The sequence below is a fragment of the Otolemur garnettii genome, unplaced genomic scaffold, assembly GCF_000181295.1.
Source record: "Otolemur garnettii isolate 467f Iridium unplaced genomic scaffold, OtoGar3 scaffold00052, whole genome shotgun sequence".
In the NCBI taxonomy this organism is placed as follows: Eukaryota; Metazoa; Chordata; class Mammalia; order Primates; family Galagidae; genus Otolemur; species Otolemur garnettii.
In genome coordinates this window covers 10,768,602-10,784,425 of record NW_003852447.1, presented here as the reverse complement: position 1 = coordinate 10,784,425, position 15,824 = coordinate 10,768,602, and positions in this window count along the sequence as shown.

The following is a 15,824-nucleotide window of genomic DNA, read 5'->3' as shown; positions in this document are numbered from 1 at the left end:
GCCTCCCAAGTAGCTGGGACTACAGGCACCCAGTCACAGTGTCTGGCTATTTTTAGAGACGAGGTCTCACTCTTGCTCAGGCTAGTCTCAAACCCCTGAGCTCAGATAATCCAACCACCTCGGCCTCCCAGAGTGATAAGATTGCAGGCAGGAGCCGCTGCCCCAGGCCTAAAGCTTTTTTTCTTTATAAATCTTTTAGTCTCAGTTATTCCTTTACAGTGATGTAAATGGACTAAGACGCTAATGTATAGAAAAGTGCTTGGTATGGGATAGATAATTAATAAATATTTGTTCAATGAGTGAATTAGTTTTACTTTATATGTATACTTTTGTCTTTGCAATTAAACTATAAATTTCCCGGAAGATTGCAAACTTTTTATGTATTTCTTTCTAAATGTACTTACTATTTCTCGATCAGATAGTATAGTTTAAATCTTAAAACTGTTCTCTAGATTCACTTGGAGTTTTTTCCTTGCTTTTTAAGATAACACTTTAAGAGTTACAGGGACTAAGTGTTACCCTTTATTTTAAAATTCGAAGTGTTTTAACATAGGTACCCTACCTTTTATCTTTTCCAAGTTAAATCTCTCTCCCTCTTTAACCATTTTTCTTACAACAATGAAGTTGTGAGGACTAATTTTGTGTATCAGCCAGTCTAGGTCATTGTGGGGCCAGCTATTTGGTCAGACATTATTCTGGATGTTTCTGGTAAGGTACTTTTTAGATGTGATTGACATTTAAAGCAGTAGACTTTGAGTACAGCCAATTGTCCTCCGTAATGTGGGAGGTCTTTATGCAATCAGATGAAAGTCTAAATAAAAAGACTGAACTTCCCCAAGCAAGACGGGATTCTGCCAATAGATTTCCTTTGCACTTGAACTTCAACATCAACTCTTTCCTGGATCTCCAATCTGCTTAATAATGTAAGCTAATTCTTTAAGGTTTCTCTGTCTGTGTGTCTCATTCTCTCTCTCTTTCTCTCTCTGTCCACACCCCCCCCACACACCCACACACACACACATCTTATTTGGTTCAGTTCCTCTGGAGAACCTGGACTCACATTGAGTCCTGCCTATTCTAGAACCACTTTAATCTATCAGTATTTCACTTCATTAATATTCACTACTAATATGTAGTTCCAAAGCAGATGCAATAATCCAATGTACCTTATCAATGAAAGGTACAAGGGTATAGTTGACTATCCTAAAAAAAGGTAATATATGTATTTGTTGTCTCATATAAATCTCTTATTTAAAAATTTGCCTCATAGAAGCATTTTTTTTCTTCTAGGAATTGTGTTAGAATATATTATTATGGTACTATAAGATACAGTCTCATTTCTCAAAGGACATTTTTTTTCTCCTATTCACAATCTCCGTCATCTTATGTATGTAAGGTTGATTTTAAAACTAAAGTTTGGACTTTATATATATCTTCTAGAATTCCTTCTTGCTAAATTTGAACTATTGTTTTATTTTCACCCATCTTTGGCTAAACTGCTCCACTTTTTCAATCCTCACAATAAAAATGTTTATTTTTTTCATTCATGATTTTTTAATCTAAAAAATGAAAAAAATTTTGAGAGAGGTAGTCAAAATCAACATGTTTCTTTTCTATATCTACTTTTAAACTAAAATTGTGAATATGGCTTACAACACATTAAAAAACAATCCATATAATTATTTTGTTTGAGCGTAATTGTTCGACTGACACACCCACAGTTTTTTAAATTAAATCATAACTGTGTACATTAATGCATTTATGGGGTACAATGTACTAATTTTATATACAATTTGGAATGCTTATATCAAACAGGTTAACACAGCCTTCACCTCACTTATTTAGCTGTTGTGTTAAGACATTTATACTCTACCCTTAATAGATTTGACATGTACCCTTGCAATATGCAGCATAGGTGAAGTCCCCCTGATTACCCTCCCTCCAACCAGCCTTCCCCCCACTCCTCTTCCTTCCTTCATTCTGGGCTATAGTTGTGTTTTATCATTCATATGAAAGTGTGGGTAATTATATATTGGTTTCATAATAACACTGAGTACATTGGATAATTTTTCTTCCATTCTTTAGATACTTTACTAAGAAGACTATGTTCCAGCTCTATCCATGTAAACATAAAAGAAGTAAAGTCTTCACATTTTTTATGGCTGCATAATATTCCATTATATATATACACATATATATATATGCAACAATTTGCTAATCCATTCATGGGTTGATGTGCAGGTGGGCTTCTTCCATGACTTTACATACCCCAAAACTTTGCAAAATGTTTTCCTTAATCTATCTTATTCATAAAAGACATCAACAGAACACTGCATTAAACACCTCATAGAAATGCAGATTCACTGTGTCTGGAGAATTTAATTAATTTGGTATAATTTATTCTTAGTGAACTGAAAGTGGCTCTTAGTGATTGCCTCATCTTCTTCTAGGTGTTCATGAGCCAGCTGTCTAATTATCTGTCTGAGAATCTTATTGGGAAATAATGGAATGTTCCATGATGTGTAATTTTTGTATATGTGTTAAATTTTCCACAGGGAATAGAAAACATTAACCTCTATACCATTCATTTTCTGGTATCCTTTCCAGTCACCAAGATTATTCAGATACTGGCTAACACAAATGCTATAATTATATAAGGAATAGGAGTTGCCTTGTGGAGCTCAAAGGCAGTAATGTAATTGTATTTCAAAATTCAACTATGTGTTCACTTGCAGGGAACCCAGTAAGTTCTTGTCTCTCTCCTTTCCTCAGTATCTATGTATCTATCTATTTTTGCAAAGAAATTTACATATTTTCTAGTTCAAATAGTGTATGGTAGCCAATATCAATAAGTCTGACATTTATAACCACTATTTCAGAAAGTCATCCATTTTAAGCTGAAATCTCTTATTCCTCTTTTTTTTTTTTTTGAGACAGAGTCTGTTTTTGTCACCCTCAGTAGAGTGCCATGCCATCGTAGCTCACTGCAACCTTAAACTGTTGAGCTCAAGTGATTCTCTTGCCTCAGCCTCCCCAGTAGCTGAGACTACAGGTACCCACCACAATGTCTAGCTATTTTTAGAGACCAAGTCTCGCTCATGCTCAGGCTAGTCTTGAACCTGTGAGCTCAGGGTAATCCACCTGCCTCAGCCTTCCAAAGTGCTAGGACTACAGGCTTAAGCCACTGTACCCAGCATCTTATACCATGTTTTATGCAGAAAAGATTCTTGTTTCACTTAGCTAAGATTTCAATGTCTGGATTAACCAATGTTGTAGGCAGGCGTAATCATATTACATGAACATAACTTTTCTATTATTATGTGGATGGAGTTCCAACAACTAGAGATATTGGAAGTCTAGTTGCAGACAGCCAAGATGGTATCCATTCTACATGGTGGCTCATTTAGGTATCTAAGGATAAGCCTGGGTTCATATATCTGAGGCTACTTCCTGTCTTTCCTGAGCTATTCAGTCTCCCGTCGTGATTTTCACTATATGGATAATGCAGTGTCTTTCTGTTTGCAGAGTACTTACATTCTCTGGCTTTTCTTTGCTCCTTTATAACATCAGTATACAAATAGCTTGGACTTTTCATGATCCAGACCCTAGCTTAAATTAAAGTAGCCCGGCACCTCTACTGCTTACTGTTGTCTAACAAGTTACTGTTTCTGAATCTTTTAGTTTAGATTCTTAAGACAGAATCTTATTATTTACACTGCCAGTGGACAAGCTAGGGATGATTGTTAGATTCCTACTGCTGAGATAGAGACAGAGGCAGGACAAACATATTGATGAATATTTTTGCTTATACAGAGTATAATTTATTGATGGACACTTACATTCACCTTTTATTATAGATGTAGCCGTCTAGTTATCTTTTATTTGAATTTGGTTTGTTTTTACTACCTAATGATAAAATTTCATTGCAGAGAAAATGAGGACTAACTATTATACTTAACACTTATCTATTTTTGCTTGATATGAAACGATCAGCTTCCAGCACTGAAATTAATCACCCCCCTTTTTGAAGAAGGGCCTTGCACGTGGAAGACAGATCGTTTTATCATGGTTAGTTAAATAATAAATATATGTTAGACTTCGTATTTCTGGACTCTCCTTAATCTTTTCGCACCTCAGTTTTCTCATCAAAAAATGGTGATAGAAATGCCTTTCTTAACATCATCTATGCAAACAGCCAAGCGTCTTGTTTCCATATAAAAGATGTTCAAACTGCAGGAACCCTTCCCTGTCCCACCCTTATAATGCAGGAAATGTACGTATTTATTTACTTGTACGTATGTGTATATTTACTTCTTCTGTGTACTTTCCCCCTTTGTTTCTATCTCACTGAAGCCATTTATAATTTTCTTATCAGAATTTCTTTTCCAAAACCTCCAATTCTTTTAAAAGACCAACATTCTGAAATCACTCAGATCCCTCTCTAAAATTTTCGAAATCTGCTTTTCTGAAGTCCAAGGTGTCTGTCAGACTGTGCTGAGAGTTTCCTTTCTTGGCTATTTTTAAGCCCTAAGATGACAAGTTGACTTTCTCCCAAGGTTCCTGTCACTTGCATTTCCCGCACCAGTTCTGTCTTTTTGGTCAAAGTTAAGTCCAGAGAAAGAGTCTTCCTCGTTGCTTCATCAGCTAACTGAGAAATGAAATTTTCAACAGAAGGAGGCTTCCAGCAGATGTCTAGTGCATTGATGTCGTAGCTATAGCCTCTTATATCCCACATCAAAATCATTTGTCCCTCTTACTCCTTTAATTCTCAGCATGGTATAATTCACTCTTTCTCATGCTGCATTTAGAGGGTGCAATTTCACGGTACTCCATAAGAATTTGAAATTTTATGTGTTTTTCTACTTAAATGATACAATAAAAAGTAATATAATCACACCCTGGGTTATGATTTCAATTCCTGGATTTGCATACATATTTATGATTTTGTAGACGTCAGTCATCACCTTAAGTGACACTATTTAACATTCTTGTATTGCCATTGAGATGGCATGTTTTCACGGCAAGATAAGAGCAATAAGCTCAGGCACATCGTTACTGTATCATTTTTTTCCTGTTTTAACACATAATTTCTCTTTTGCAAAGTACATTTGCAATGAAAAGATATTTTCATAAAATAAAACTTTAAGTATCTTAGTTCTTCAGGAGATTCCAACGTTGATTTGACCTCATGAAAGCAGCAGTGCGATATTAGTTCAATTGTCAGTGGCTAAAGAAAAAAGAACAGAGAGGTGGACTCAGCATATAAATAATGCATTCTCATCAAGCACAGGGCACTCTGCTCTGTGGGGATAGAGGTGTCACCGAGTCTGAGGAAAGAAAGAGAGTACAGGAAGAGTTGAATTATCATAGGGAACACAAAAAAGAACTCAAAGCAGAACGATACTTTTGTATCTATTTTGATTTGATTTCATAAAAGCAAATTATCACATAAAATAATTTGCATGTTGTTGGTTCTATTGGTCCTTGCTTCATTTTGGAGTAAATCTTATACACGTAAAATTAATAATTGTGATAGGACTGGGTTAGGTGCAATTCAATGGTGGATGTAAGCGATTCTTGTTCCCAGTAGAACGTTCCTGGCAAAGGCAGGGCCGTCATTCAAGCCTTGTGACTGCTGCTGTGGTGCCTTTTATCTCACAGTGTAGTGTTGTCTCTTGACATGACACATGAACAACACAACGACTTTCTATTCCCACCACTGACTCAGAGGATCACCAAGTAGTCTAACATCAAGCTTGTGGTTATAGCAAAAGGGTAAGTTTGAAATGTAACTACTTCTTAGTATAGGTTTATTTAAGAAAAAGTGTTAAAGCAGTCAGATGCCTGTGTAGGTAGTCTCGGACTGTACCTGAGAGTATGAGGGAAGAAGATGAAGTACAAGTGGAAAAATGAAAAGATGCGTCAGGAGGAGGGTGGTGCCTGTGGCTCAAAGAGTAGGGCTCCGGCTGCATATACCCAAGGTGGCGGGTTCAAACCTGGCCTCAGCCCAAAACTGCAAAAAAAAAAAAAAAGAAAAGAAAAGAAAAGAAAGATGTGTCAGGAGGAAAGAGGAGAGGAGAAGGAGGACCGAAGACAGAGAGAAGTGAAATCTAGAAAGGGAGAATGCAAAGTCAATGAGGAATTGATATGAACAATATGAGCTAAATAACTAAACCACATTGTAAATTAAATTAAGAAAGAACATTACATGATTGAAGTATTTCGTTCTAACATTTCACTTTCTTCCAACCTTTTGATTTTTTTGTCATGGATTAACGTATTATAATAATGTATTTTAGAGTCAGAAATATGAAGTAATCATATTTTATAGTACGCCGATAGTTAAAATTTCAAAATATGTACGTCGATGGTAATAGCACTTGACACGACGGCAAAAATTTTAGAACTGAAAATGTGAAATTTATTGTCAAAAAAGCAGATTTTGATACATACCAATTAATGCTTGATTCTGTTAATGGAATAATGTACTTAAAAACTTTATTGATCCTTCCAAATAATCATTTATAAAATTAAAACAAGGTATCTTTTATATAAAGCACTGTAGAATGTGAAAGTAGCAAAAAAGAAATCCATCCAGACATACTCGACTTAAATAGAGTACAATACATCCATTACCATAACAAACATGAATGAGGTTAATTTATTTGCTGAAACATACAATCACAGTTAAAGTAAAATATTTAAAAGAATATGTCCATATTCTATTGCTAGGAGTAGAAATGCAAAGTGATTAAAAATATAAATAATATTAAGCAAGCAAAAACTATTAAAAATTAAATTTGTATTAGCATAGTAATATCAAGCAAATAAACTCATTTTATTTTGGCTAACATTTAAATCATTGAAATGTAAATGAGAGTTCACATAAAGTAGCCTGATAAAAAATTAATATGTAAAACCTAACTAAAAGAAACCCAAACCAGAAAATCTATAATAAACACACAGAAAAAAAGTTCTTGATGATGCCAATAAAATCCCCATAATGCAAGTAGAATAAACTGAACTGGAAATGTAAATATTTTATTGCAAATTATTTCTCAAACCCATTAAGAAAAATGTGATTTGGGGAGAAGTAATTATATGAAAACAAAAGCAATTAATGCCTATTTTCAAGTCACTTGCAATGTAAATTAGACCGAGGATGAAAACATGATCTAGAGTGGTCCCCTAATTTGGAGATCTACCACGCAAAATACTAGACTCTAGGACATTCACAAAATCATTTGTCATGTTAAGTCTGGAGCCTTTTTTTCACTAGTGAGACTTGCCTAATATAATCTAAGATTTTCCATACATTTGTTCTAGACTCATATGACCATGGGATATTTTTCCACATAATAATATTTTATTAACATATAACTAAATTTTCACTGAAATAACCTTGGCAGATGCTATGGTAGAGACAAAGATGATTATTACTATCGTACTCTTCATTTTGGGGGGTAAGAGATAGTGGATACTATAAAACAAAATTTTAAAACATAGATTTTAAAACGAATGTGGACAAAATCATTACTGGTTTGTGGATAATGAAAATAATTGGGTTCCATACAATAGCCTTTTATGAAATTCATATAAAATAAATATCATTGTTATGTGCTAACAAGGACCGATTAGGTAATTGGATAAACTTTTTCATAATTATCACTTGAATTAATATTTGTAGAACATTTTGTAGGACCTCTATATTAAAATAAGGAAAATATTTGCCAAATACTTAAAAGCATCATCTGTATAAATGAAAACTCACTAAAATGTAGTTGAGTAGCAATACCATTCTCTAGTCCTATTCTAATTCTTCCCATTCTGTTTTTAGTTCATTAAAAAGACCTCTTTAACATGAAGCATAAAAGGAAAAAATACTCATCAGAGGAAGGTCAACTTCCCACAAGTACGTGTCATCCAATAGGAAAGCAAGATTTGTCTTTGTTTAAAATCGAAGGAATAAAGGTCTAATTGTTTACTCAAGTATTTTATCTTAGCTGTTGTAGTTCAGGGATTCAAACCATTTCTTTCTTGGCTAAGTAGTACGTTGTAGAGGGAATTTCATAATCAACAGGGCCATTCCTCTCTAGTAAGTTTTTAATTTCACCAAAGTTTATATCACTTAAATTTTTCTTATAACCTTAGTCAAAATTTAAATATAATTTTTCTGTGGTTAAAACTTGATGAAATGATTATAATGTGTATTCTGAAGAATAATCATAGTAGAATAACTAAGGGAAATTTGAAAAACAAGAGCATTAAAGTTAGTAATTTAAAGATAGGTGACAGACCAAGCAGATCAGTGAAAAATAATACTGCATGAAATAGAATGATATAGACAACTTACTATGCATGGAATAATATTAAATTCTCAAGTCAGCTAGAGAAAATGATTAAAATACTTACTAGGGTGTTAAATCAACCTGCCCACCATTTTGGAAAAAACCTACCTTACAACATCTTGTATCTTTGTCATAAACATAAAACCTACACATGGACAATAATTTTCAATGAGATCATAGTCTGTGATACGGCATGATGCTATCGTGTGCTCACCACTGTGGATTCATTTGTTTTACGATAGACAGTTTGATTCATAGAGAGCATGTGTCAAATAAACACGCATGCATACACGTGGCACGGCCATTTATTAAAGTGTGGCACGTGAAGGCTGGGGCAGTGTGCACACCTGTACAATTTCATACTGAAGCCATGTGTAAGCCTGGCTCTGCAATATACAGATGTGAACCATGACCTTCCTAACGAATGGCTCCATCATAAGAACTTTAAATGTATGGTTTATTGTGAAGGTTGCACAACAAATGAGCTAACTTAGCTGCACAAATCTGTCATTGGTTTGCCAATGAGTTAATATTTTAACATATTATATAACCGATTTTATGTGTTTAATTAAAAAAGTAATTTAAACTTCACAAGCTTCAGTGTCCTCATACATTAATACGAATAATAAAACCTTTCGCACTGGAATCAAATGAGAGTGCCTATGCGTGTATAAAACACACTGGCCTGTGGTAGGCACCTCTCTATTAATTTTCTTCTATTTGCCCCTGCCCTGAATGGCTGCCCACTCCCACTGAATGCCTTCTGTGAAGTAAGGAGTAAAGAATTGGGGAATGACCCGTGCAAATAATGGGATTTTTATCTTTGATACAGGACACATGGAAGTTAATGAATTTATAATGTTTTCCCTTTTAAGAGATATTAACCTATTAGAACAATTAAGTCAAAGAATCTATACAAATAGTTGTAATTTCAAATACACCCTTGGGAGAGCCCCCAATCCAATGCTTTGTTCTGTTTATGTGTAGTGCGGGCCCTGAATGTTCCAGCTTACTGCAAAGAATAAAGAATAGTGAAAATTCAAGTCAGGAAATTTGCGTTCGTAGTTCTATGCACTCATTTCTGCTTTGTTAACCAAGAATGATGCTGGGCAGTGCCTGTGGCTCAAAGGACTAGGGTGCCGGCCCCATCTGCCGGAGGTTGTGGGTTCAAACCCAGCCCTGGCCAAAAACTGCAAAAAATAAAAAATAAAGAATAATCCAAAACACTGAATCCTTATTGTCTAGGGGTCACATTTCAGTCTTCCACAAACACCCTTCTCTCTACTTGTAGAGCCCTGTTCTTCCGGCTCTATCCCTCTCCTCTATCTATGCATCTCAATCCTACCTAACCTTAAGTTGTTTCACTTAGATGTGATTTCCCTGGAAAGTCTTTCGTGATTCTGCTGAACTGGAGTAATATGTTCAACCCCTTCGTGAACCTCCATAGCATGCCGAGCTATTTCTCATATAGCCATTCTTGAGCCATTTTCAAATTGTATTAACAGGAACTTTCCTTACATATCTGAACACCATGCTAGACAACGAGCTCCCCGAGAACAGAAACCTGCCGTATTGATGACCGTTAGTTCTCTAAGGATGTACACCCTTGAGGGCACAAGCTAAGTATTCATTCCATGAATAGTTTTTGAAGTGAGACTAATTAGGAAAAGAAAGGGGATTCCTATGGAATTCAATCTAACACAGAATCTAAAACGAGAAATGTATAAATCTAAATTATAATCTTAACCCAGCATTTGCAAGCCTGTTATGAATGTTAAACTCTTTAACCTATTATGTTCATTCTCGGTAATGAGGATTTGATGTTCTGAAGAAAAACTCAATGATGCCTTGTGGAAAACATTCATTGCTATGTGAATATTTAATGGAGAGTTTTATCACCAGCAAAATTATCAGCTTGTAATATCTGGGATCAAATCTTAAACTAGTTTGTCATCCCCTTTACACACTCAGAAGCCTCTTGAGATATTTTACTCAAGTTTTCATTCATTTTAGCAACATATATTGCTAACAAAAACAAAAGCAACTGCTGATATGAGAGGTGGAGCCTGATCTCCACATGGTAGGAAGCCACGCCCTGGAGACTATAGCTTTTGAAGGGTAGTTGCAATTGTTCAGATATTGGTTGAATAAAAACCTTGTCTTTAAAGATGTGATTGCCCCTAGAACAAATTATTTTTAGCTTTTCCAGAAATTTAGTATGTTTTATTTCTGATTGAGGAAAGAAGTGCCACTGTATTCAATCACACGTGAGCAATTCAATGACTTCACCAATACAAGAAGAATGATATTAGGGGATTAGAACATCTTATGTTGCCACTTAGGGACATGGATTAGCAATCTCAGTTACTGTGTATCTTATTTATGCAGGAAGCAAATTTTTTTAAAATGTTGAGCTAATTAGCAAGTCTTTTTTCTCATTTCAGTTGACATGCCTGTTTGAGACAATTGTATAATGATTTCCTATCAGGGCTCTGTTTGTCTGACTCCGCGCAATTGTCCTTCCCTATGACTAAAATTGATAAAAATAGGTGGTAATATTAAAAGTTGATTTTTCTTTTACTTACCTAGGACCTATATTCTTCATGGTATATGTTATAGGCCACCAAACTATCATGGAGACAAAATAATGAAATCGCTGGGTGTAAAGTTGGAAAAACTCAACCAAGAGTAGAATATTTATGACTTTAACATCAATTAAAGAAGGAGATGATTAAGTGACCAGGGAAGTTAAATGATCACTCAAGTACAATTGCAGGTATGTTAAATCGTCTGTCAACCACAGATGTATATTATTAAGTTACTATATGTAAATAAAATCCTACCATTTCCACTATTCACAACATTTATTAACATCTGTCAACATTTATTAGATTCTAGTTTTAGAGAAGAACTGGTACGTGAGTCTTGAAAGAAAAAAATGCAAGAGGAGATATTTTCTTCTTACTTTAGAAGCTTATAATCTAATTAGGGACATTTTAAATACTGAAACTGATTTTCTATAATTGAATTTGCCGTTACTGTGGATTATTGCAGATTACCCTAGTAGACTGCTACTTAACAGCCGAGGACAAGATAAGTCGGCAAGAACCAGGCAGGTGGGCTTAGGGATGAAAGACTTCCAAAGATGAAGTTGACAGAATGAGTAGATAATACACTTTCCATTGCAAGAAATAGAAAGCCCGACTTGCATATAAAAGAAAAGCAATTTGTTGGCTCCTGTAACGGAAAGATTCAAAGGTTTATCTGGTTTCTGAAAAGGATTGATCCTGAGGGACAGTCTGTCGTCAGGGCTCTGACTCTGTGTCTTGATGATCTTCAGTCTGCCCTTCTCGGCATATTGGCAACACTTCCAGGTATCCAAAGTGATTGCAAACTTCCAGACTTTATGCATTCTTCTCCTGTTCCAGAGGGTGAGCTGCCCTAAGAGACTCTGAATGCATTGCTGGGTCTGGTAGGGATTGAAGTCATGTGCCTCATGCCTGCCACTGGGAGAGAAGGTAAATGTCCCAGAAGCACCTGAATCTCAGATGGACACAAGAGGCTGTCCGGCAGAGGAAAGAGGCAAACGAGTGCTGAGAAGGCAGTCAGGGATCACCGGCTGCACCTGGATATTAAGGACCTGAAGAATATAGGCTTTGGAGAGGGTAAGATCCAGGTAGGATCTTACGTGCCACTCTGAATTATGTTGGATCATGGAGATTACTTTAACTAGCACAGAAGAAATAGTGAGATATTAATGAATTAAGTGATAGAAAGTTTCTGGACGGTCTCAAAGATCTTAAGGATCTTTAGAAAATATATCATGTAATGGGTATCTTGGTGCAAAAGTTGTTCCATTTGAAACTAATCATTCTCCCTGCCCTCAACTGCTCTTCATGCTATAGCAGCCAGGAAAAGAGGTATTTGAAGATAAAAGAAAAAAAATCAATAAAAACCTTTAAGTTATGTGTAAAAAAACAACATTCTTAGGGAAGGCTGAAGTTACCTGCACTCCTGAGTATGCATTGTGATCGTATCAGCAGTTTCTCATGTAAGTTCCCCAACTCTCACTGGAGAATGCATCACACAACTGACCTCTTCTTGGCATAGCCATCCCCAGTTTGGGTTGCTGATGTTCCATAGTCGGTAATATTTTAAGACTAAATAATACATAGAATTTGTTCTACAATAGATCTCTTGAACTTATTCCTGAAATTTTGCGTCCTTTGACAAGTACATCTCCAAACCCTTCTCTCTCTCTGCCATCCAGCTCCTAGAAACCACCATGCCACTTTCTATTTTCATGAAATGAACATTTTTAGCTTCTACATAGGGAGATCACGTGATATTTATCTTTGTACACCTGGCTTATTTCATTAACATAATTTGAACGTGTGTGCTGAGTGTGCCCTATGCTCATTAACTACTATGCTGAACCAGAGGGATAACTAAACACTTAGCTGGGCTTGCTGCAAGGAGAAATCAGCACTTCTGGGTTCCCATGGTATTTGTAAACTGTCATGGTGCTAGGGGGTGTGGCCTTTTGCTATGCTAATGAGGGTAGGTTGTTTAGGGACACTGTTACCTCCGAAGTGCAAATGCTCCAGAGACCCTCCATAGAGGGCTGGACAGTATCTCTGCTGTGGTTCCTCCACCTCTTTCTGATTGGTCAGTCCTTGGAGCCCCTCTATTGTAGACCAAACATCTGGTCAGTCTTCACATGTCATTTGTTCTTCCTTGGGAGCCCCCTCTGGTCAGTTTGTTCTGCCCAGTAACAAAGTATCTCTTGGGTCTTCACCTCTCAGTGGGCCCCCCTGGACAGAGCATCTGTTCCCTTCCTCCTTATCCGCTACCTAACAATACTGTATGCAATTACAGGAAGTGAATTTAAAAGTAATTTAAATTACAATGGAAATTAAAGTATATTTTTAAACTGGTGAAATCCTTGTGTTACCATTATAAGAGTTTTGCTGTGTAATTAGTCTGAAGTCATGGAAGATTTCAAATAACATTCTTTGAAATTCTACTTCTTCATAATTTTTTGCTAAAATATTTTTCTTAGAGATATAGTATTAAAATTTCCTAAATTGGGGAATATTAGATAAATGGGTGATTTCCTACTTTCTCTAATGCTTTTATTTTATTTTATTTTGAGACAGTCTCAAGCTGTCACCCTGGTTAGAGTGCTGTGATGTCATAGCTCACAGCAATCTCTAACTTTTGGGCTCAAGTGATCCTCTTGCCTCAGGTTTTTCTATTTCTATTTTTAGTAGAGATGGGGGTCTCACTTTTGCTCAGGCTGATCTTGAACTCGTGAGCTCAAGCAACCCACCCGCCTTGGCCTACTTTCTCTAATGCTACAGAAAGATAAAAAATCTCTCAAAGGATTTAAACTTAAAATCATATTACAAACATTTATTTGAACAGCTTGATCATATTTATGCTTATAAAGTAGCTCTTTAGAAAGCAAATCTGATTTCATTAACCAAGGCTTTTTGTAATCTATCATGTTTAAGAGATGGTTAGTAGAAAAAACTCAACATAGGTAGCCATTATTGTACACTAATTTCACACTAAACTTGGCAGCAAATCTTCTCTGTTGGTTTCTCACCTCTGCTCTCCTGGCCTCCCCTCTCCGCACCCCACTCCCTCTCCTCCCCTCCCCTTCTCTCCACATCCTCCTCCTCTCTTCCTATTAATTGAAAATAACTCCACTGTGCTTGAGAAGTAAGCACGCCGGTCACAATGTGGTAACCTGGAAGTTTCTTAGAGACTTCCCTTTGTTTTCAGCCCTTGTCATGTGAAACTATAGAGAAAAGCGTGGATGGTAATTTCCTTGAGGGCATGGGGCCTGTCTGTCTTATTTATTATATTCCCTGTGCTAACCCAGTAGAACATAACAGACACTTTTCTTATGAACTCCAGTGAAATAACCATAGGAAACCAGCTCTGAACCTCCCTTCTTCTTGCTGGTCTTTGCTTATGATAAAGTTTAGGGCCTCGGGACCCCTCGACTCCTTTTAAAACTTTAGTTAGTCCATTAGACCATTCAGTTTAGTTATAGTCGTTATTTCTAGTTGTTTGCCATTAATATTTTATGACTTTTTAAAAAAATTTTTTTGTTCCACACTTGATGTTTATTTTATTGTACTGATAGACTGAATTTAGGCCTTTCACCCAAATGCCTTGTTATAGATTCTCAGAAGTGTCTCCTTCCCCCACCTTTACGGGGCTCCAAGTATTTCGTTATTGACCTTCTGTGCCAGAGGTTGATCTCTCATTCACCTTTACATGGGGAACACAGTCCTTTGGGACCCCAGATTTTTGTCTTTCACAAGACTCTGCCATTTGAAATATTTATACCTTTGCTTTGTAAATACAGATACGCAGCTTCCTGGACCTTGGCATCTGGAAACAAATAAATTTCAAAATTTTGAAGTGGATTTCTACTTCCCTTTTTTAGGAAAAGAAAACGTTAAGTTTGAAGTAGAGTTTCATTTCTTTCTCTTATAGATGGCCAATTAGATTGCCCATGAGAATTTGTTATTAAAAATGCTCTTTGAATATTACATTTTTAAAATATTGGTTGTGGATGAAATAGTGGGCCACAGTTTTTCACCTTAGCCTTGGACTTCAAGGGGAAAGTGAGAGTTGGTTAGTCTTGTTGGTTTCCTTTGGTTAGAGAGATAAAGCCCTCCTGCATTCAGCTTCCAAGTGTCATGGCTGAACATTAGCTTTGCCAATGAACTTCTGTGAGATTTTGGCAAGAGTTTCTATGTTTCTACATCTCATATAAACCAACATGAGAGCATGATTGTTTAGATATTAAAATGTAAATTTATTTCCATAGATATAGGCTAATAACTAGATAATTTATTCTCCAATGCCTGCTTTGTTCATTATTTTGCTAGAACAAACATCCAGGCAATGAGCCAATGCAAACAATAAAAATAGTCCCCCTTTTCCTTATAATTTTTAAATGAAAATATTTACAATAAGGAACAATTTGAAAGAAGCCATCTGCTCACGAATGAATACATTTGACATGTCCACGACCTGCCTTAGCTGAAATCAGTTTTTTAATAATCTGGGAAGACTGGGCAAATGTTCAATACTCTGAATGCATGATTGATCTGATTCTACATCAAATATTAGAAATATTTTTATTTTCTTAAGTTTTAATTAAAATCTTTGTGTTCATAATGTATTCAGAAAGTATGGATAGGTATAAATTTTGACTAAGTTATATTCATTTGTTGTTTCTACCACTAAAAATTCCTAGCACAAAGAAGGTAAAAATCATAACATCTTTCCTTCAGAAACAGAGTAAACACACACATGGTTATTTTAGAAGGCTGTTTGGAAACTCGGGCTGTCAAATACTTGGCATTCAATTTGGGAGTCACTAGTTTGGGATATATTTAAAAACACGAATGCCTACAAAAGGCTTACGATTGTAAATGCTGAGAGAAGGCT